The following is a 6,000-nucleotide window of genomic DNA, read 5'->3' as shown; positions in this document are numbered from 1 at the left end:
CGGGGATGTGAAGGACACGTTGGCCCATCTCGCATTTGATTACTTTGACCTTACTAGAAATACTAATGGACCACCAGGGCCCAATAGCGCATAAAGCCATTGAAGGTCCCTTTATATGGAATTGGGTCATAGAAGGCCCAATAACATATAATCATTATCCCTTGGGCCCCAAAGATCATGTTAATGGATTTGCAAGGTCCAACAAGCATGATTTGAAACTTTCAAGCCCAAGTGTCGAATGTTTACTTGTCTTAGGTATCGTGTAACTACTGGAGGGTTCGATTGAACGATTGTTGTTTTGTATCGACTCGAGACCGGTGGATTTGTTTACAACGATATTTGGATTTAGGCGTGTATTCATCTTACAATTTTTCGTAAGTCGTAGTTTAGTATATTTGACTCAATACTCTATAAATAAATTAATTTACTTAGAATTAGTGGTTTGACCTTTTCAACCCCTTTCTTTTTATAAAAATAACAATTTTAGTCCTTTATATAAAAGAAAAGACATATTAAGCCCTTAAAACATTTTCTTGACACTTTTGCATCATAGACTTGTTTAAATGATATTTTTGACTCAAGACTTATACTTTGGCAGTTTCAGCCCTTCCAGAATAGTATTTTTCGGTTAAAGCCCAACCTTTTTGCAATTTTTACAATTTTTGCCCAAAATCTCAAAACCTTACATTTTTTATCCTTTTTGGAAATGAAAAGGATTTTTAACCCTTGAAATAGTTTTGTTACACTTTATCCCCTGTTTTGAAGAATTTACCATTTCAGTCCCTTTAAATGTCATATTTTCGCAATTTTGGGCTTATTGGGCCGAAAAGCCCAAAATTTAGCCCATTAAGCTAATATTTACATTTTAAGTCCTTTGAAGATCATAATGTTCATAAAAACAATTATTGTAACTGTTTTGACTCTTTTGACCTTTAAGAAACCGTGATTTGGCAACTTTTAACCCAACTTTTATATATTTGACAATTTAAGCCCAAAAATGAGTTTTATGTTGCAATATTTTTATAATAATCTTAGAGATTAATATTTTTGACTTGTTTAGTGTAATATAACTTGGATCATGTTTGTTGCCCTTCTTATAGCATAGATCTCGAGTTTTCTCCCCTTTTTGGTTACATATTTTCCACAAAAACACATAAAATCACACATACATGCATAAAATCATACATAGCATACACATACACATAAATCTACACATTTTACTTGTATTCTCCCCCATAAAACTTATGAAAACCGAAAAGAAAGGGGTATGAAGCGCACCTTTGCTTGTTGTTTTCGGTTTAGAAGGAAGAAATGAAGAAGATTCGATCCTAGCAAGCCTTCTTGGAGGATCTCGAACTTAGAGGCTTCTAAGATGGTGATCATGAGTTTGAATAGATTAGGAAGAGATTTTTTATATAACAAAGAATCTAGATCATGGATCCAAGCATGAACTTACCTTGGATGATGATTTTTGTGGAATACTTTCCTTGAAAAGCTCCTAAATCTCGAAAATTTGATGAAGAATGAAGAGAGTTCTTATGTGTTTGAGAGAGATTTTTGAGAGTGTGTGTGTGTGTTTGAGTTGGTTTCGGCTAAGAGAAAAAGAGAGAGGAGAAAGAGAAGTGAGTGAAGTGATGTGTGCATGGGAACATGAGATGAGTGCATGGAAGTCCAAAAGGTAATAAAGAGGTGGCAAATGGAAGTCAACTCTTCCTCCATTTGAGTAGTTGGGCCGAGAGAAGAGGAAGGAAGAAAAGAGATTGGGCCTTTTTATGCTTAAGCTCATATTATGATCTAATTAGATGATTTTTGGCCCAAAATAAATCAAGGAATGATTTTTATGATCTACTAGGGCTATATAAATTTGTTGTGGTCCAATAAGGCCCATTAAAGTTAATCTAGTTCATTTTAGGCTTATAAGGCCCAAAATATTAAGTTTCATGTATATGGGTCCAATTAGAGTCCATTTAGGAGTTCTAAGCCCAAGATAGTTAAGTTGGAAGCTTATTGGTCCATCAGGCCCAATAAGAAGATCCTTATCCAAAATGGACTTAAACCGGGATTTCTAGGGCTTCCAATTCTTTGTTGACTAATTGCAGTGCTTGTATGAGGTGTTTGATGGAAGTTTTGTTGTTATTGAATAAGCATCATACATGCTTTCACATTGTTGGTTCACAATTGGTATAATTGTTGTAGTTACAAAGCATCAAAATTCCTAGTTGTGACATCATCCCCCCGTTAGTGGGAATTTCGTCTCGAAATTCTTTTGAAAGCTAGATTTGAGAATGCGAGAATAGGTGAGGGTACTTCTGCTTCATTTGATCTTCGCGTTCCCACGTGAATTCTGGTCCGCGTCTCGCGTTCCATCGAACCTTCACAATCGGAATGCGGCTCTGCTTAGTACGCTTCACCTCTCTGTCCATGATTTCGACTGGTTCCTCGATGAACAGGAGATTCTCGTTGATTTCGATTTCTTCTAATGGAATGACGAGAGTCTCGTCGGATAAGCACTTTTTCAAATTGGAAACGTGGAACACGGGGTGTACACTGCTGAGCTCAGCGGGTAGCTGCAGTCTATAAGCCACTGGACCGATTCGGGTAAGAATCTCGAAGGGTCCAATGTATCGAGGGTTTAGTTTTCCCCGCTTTCCAAAACGAATCACCCCTTTCCAAGGAGAGACTTTTAATAACACCCTATCCCCGAAGCTCTTTTGTCTGTCTCGTGATGCTTGCAGTCGGGCCCTGATCTGAATTATCTTCTCGGTCGTCTCTCATATGATTTCCGGTCCTGTTAATGCAATGTCTGGCATTTGCCCTCTTGCTAGCTGGGTGTCTCCTACCTCAGCCCAACACAATGGTGATCTACATTTACGCCCGTACAATGCCTCGAAAGGAGCGACTTTGATGCTTGAATGGTAATTGTTATTGTACGAGAATTCTATCAAAGGAAAATGGATATCCCACGACCTTCCAAAGTCTATCACACATGCGCGAAGCATATCTTCTAGCGTTTGAAAGGTTCGCTCGCTTTGAACATCCGTTTGCGGGTGATAGGCAGTGCTCATGTCAAGTTGTGTTCCCATAGCTTTCTGTAGCGATTGCCAAAAGCATGAAGTAAACCTACTATCTCTATCCGAGATGATAGATACGGGCACTCTGTGGAGTCTCACGATTTCTTTGATGTAGATTCTTGTCAGGCGCTCCATCTTGTATGATTCTTTTATTGGTAGGAAATGAGCGGATTTTGTTAATCTATCAACTATTACCCATATGGTATCCAAACCATCCGTCGACTTGGGTAATTTGGTCACAATATCCATGGTAATCCTTTCCCATTTCCACTCAGGAATTACTGGTTGCTGTAGTAATCCGGGAGGGCTTCTGATATTCCACCTTTACTTTAGCACATGTGAGGCACTTGCTAACGTAAGTGGCAATCTCTGCCTTCATGTTAGGCCACCAATAATGTTGCTTAACATCCAAGTACATTATGTCTGAACCCGGATGGATGGAGTATCGCGTCTTGTGGGCTTCGTTCATGACTACTTCTCTGAATCCCCCAAGTTTAGGGACCCAAATGCGGTTCATGAAGTAATTTGTTCCGTCTTCCTTCACTTCAAAGTTCTTCTCCATTCCACGCAACGCTTCGCTTGTTTTGTTTTCTGCCTTCATGGCATCGAGCTGGGCTGCCCTGATTTGAGAGGTTAGGTGGGATCGAATGGTTATGGAGAGAGTCTTCAAACGAAGATTCGAGTATTCTTTCCGACTCAAGGCATCAGCTACCACGTTAGCCTTGCCTGGGTGGTACTTGATTTCACACTCATAGTCGTTCAGCAGCTCAATCCATCTTCGTTGCCTCATGTTCAACTCCTTTTGGTTAAAAATGTGTTGGAGACTCTTGTGGTCGGTGAAGATGGTGCACTTAGTACCATAAAGGTAGTGCCTCCAAATCTTCAGGGCGAAGACCACTGCTCCCAGTTCCAGATCATGAGTGGTGTAGTTTACCTCATGCGTCTTTAGCTGCCGGGACGCGTAAGCTATCACCTTTCCACGCTGCATGAGTACACAGCCTAAACCCTGATTTGACGCATCATAGTAAACTATAAAGTCCTCTGTTCCTTCTGGTAGTGACAGCACCGGCGCACTGCAGAGTGCTTGTTTCAAAGTTCGGAATGCAGCTTCTTGCTTGTCCGTCCATTCGAAGGGTACGCCCTTTTGTGTAAGGAGGTAAGTGGCTTTGCTGTTTTGGAGAAGTTTTGAATGAATCTCCTGTAGTAGCCTGCGAGGCCTAAAAATTGGCGAATTTCGGTAGGTGTTGTTGGGATCGCCCATCCTTCGATGGATTGGATTTTAGAAGGATCCACATGTATTCCTTCCTGACTAACAACATGTCCCAAAAAGTTCACACTACGGAGCCAAAACTCGCACTTAGAGAGTTTTGCGTATAACTTTTCGGTTCGCAGGGTTCCAGGATTTGTCGGAGATGTCGGCCGTGTTCTTCCTCGCTTCGAGAATAGACGAGGATGTCGTCGATGAAAACGATGACAAAGTTATCGAGGAATGGTCGGCAGATTCGATTCATTAGGTCCATGAATGCGGCAGGAGCATTCGTTAGACCGAAGGGCATTACGACAAATTCATAATGTCCATAACGAGTTCGGAAGGCGGTTTTAGGAATATCCTTCTCCCGGACTTTGAGTTGGCGGTATCCAGATCGCAGATCTATCTTTGAGAAGTAACTAGATCCTTGGAGCTGGTCAAATAGATCGTCGATTCACGGAAGTGGATAGCGGTTTTTGATAGTAAGCTTATTAAGTTCCATGTAGTCGATACACATCCTGAAGGTACCGTCTTTCTTCTTGACGAAGAGAACCGGAGCTCCCCAAGGTGAGAAACTGGATCGGATGAATCCTTTGTCCAAAAGCTCGCTGAGTTGACTGGACAACTCTTGCATCTCCGCAGGAGCCAATCTGTAGGGCGATTTGGTGATGGGAGTAGCTCCTGGTATTAGATCAATTCGGAACTCGACTTGTCTTTCTGGGGGTATCCCCGGAAGATCCTCTGGAAAGACATCCGGGAAATCACAAGCCACAAGGATGTTTCGAATATTGATCTCTTCTTTGGACTTATCCACTATATGAGCTAGGAACGTCAAGTCCTTCTTTCGTAGGTACTTTTGTGCCTTAATGCACGAGATAAGACGAAGGTTCGTGTTGGGTTTGTCTCCGTAAATAACTATGGTTTCGTGATTTGGGAGATGAAGGCGAACGGCCTTCTCGTGACACATAATTTCAGCATGGTGGGGGCTTAACCAGTCCATGCCGATAATCACATCAAAACTCCTAATGGAAACAGGCATTAAGTTTATTTGAAAGACGTGGTGATTTAAGGCCAGGGTACATCCGATGTAGATTTCCCTAGTGGATTCTGTTTTCCCATTAGCCATTTCCACCGTAAAGGTTTCATTAAGCTTCTGGGTTGTTGTTTTAACAAATGCTTGAATTTATTACTCACGAAACTTCGTTCTGCCCCGGTATCAAATAGGATGCATGCATAAGTGTGGTTTAGGAGAAACGTACCGGTAACAACAGCGGGATCCTGAACCGCTTCTCCCTGACCCATAGCTAGCACCCTTCCTGTTCCTCCGTTCCCAAGGTTGTTGGTGTTGGGGCAGTGTCGACGGATATGCCCAGTCTTTCCACATCCATAACAGGTGGGGCTTGATCCTGTGTTATTGCCGCTATTGTTGGTGTTGTTGTTGTTGCTGTTGTTGCGGTTATTGTTGTTGTTGTTTCCTTGCTGTTGGTTCTGGGGAGGATAGGTCCTGCAATACCTTGTCGTGTGACCCTTCCGATTGCAACTGGTGCATTGCATTTCCTTGCATTCGCTATTATGATGGAGACTGCACTTGTTGCACTTTGGGAGATTCCCAGAATACTACCTAGGAGTGCTTGGATTAGCTGAGGCTGGAGCATGTGGTGTGGAGAGTACTTGGGTGGT

The sequence above is a fragment of the Lactuca virosa genome, chromosome 3 (assembly GCF_052849685.1).
Source record: "Lactuca virosa cultivar CGN04683 chromosome 3, Lactuca_virosa_CGN04683_v6, whole genome shotgun sequence".
NCBI lineage: Eukaryota > Viridiplantae > Streptophyta > Magnoliopsida > Asterales > Asteraceae > Lactuca > Lactuca virosa.
The sequence above is the reverse complement of the archived record's forward strand: the minus strand, read 5'-3'. Positions refer to the sequence as shown.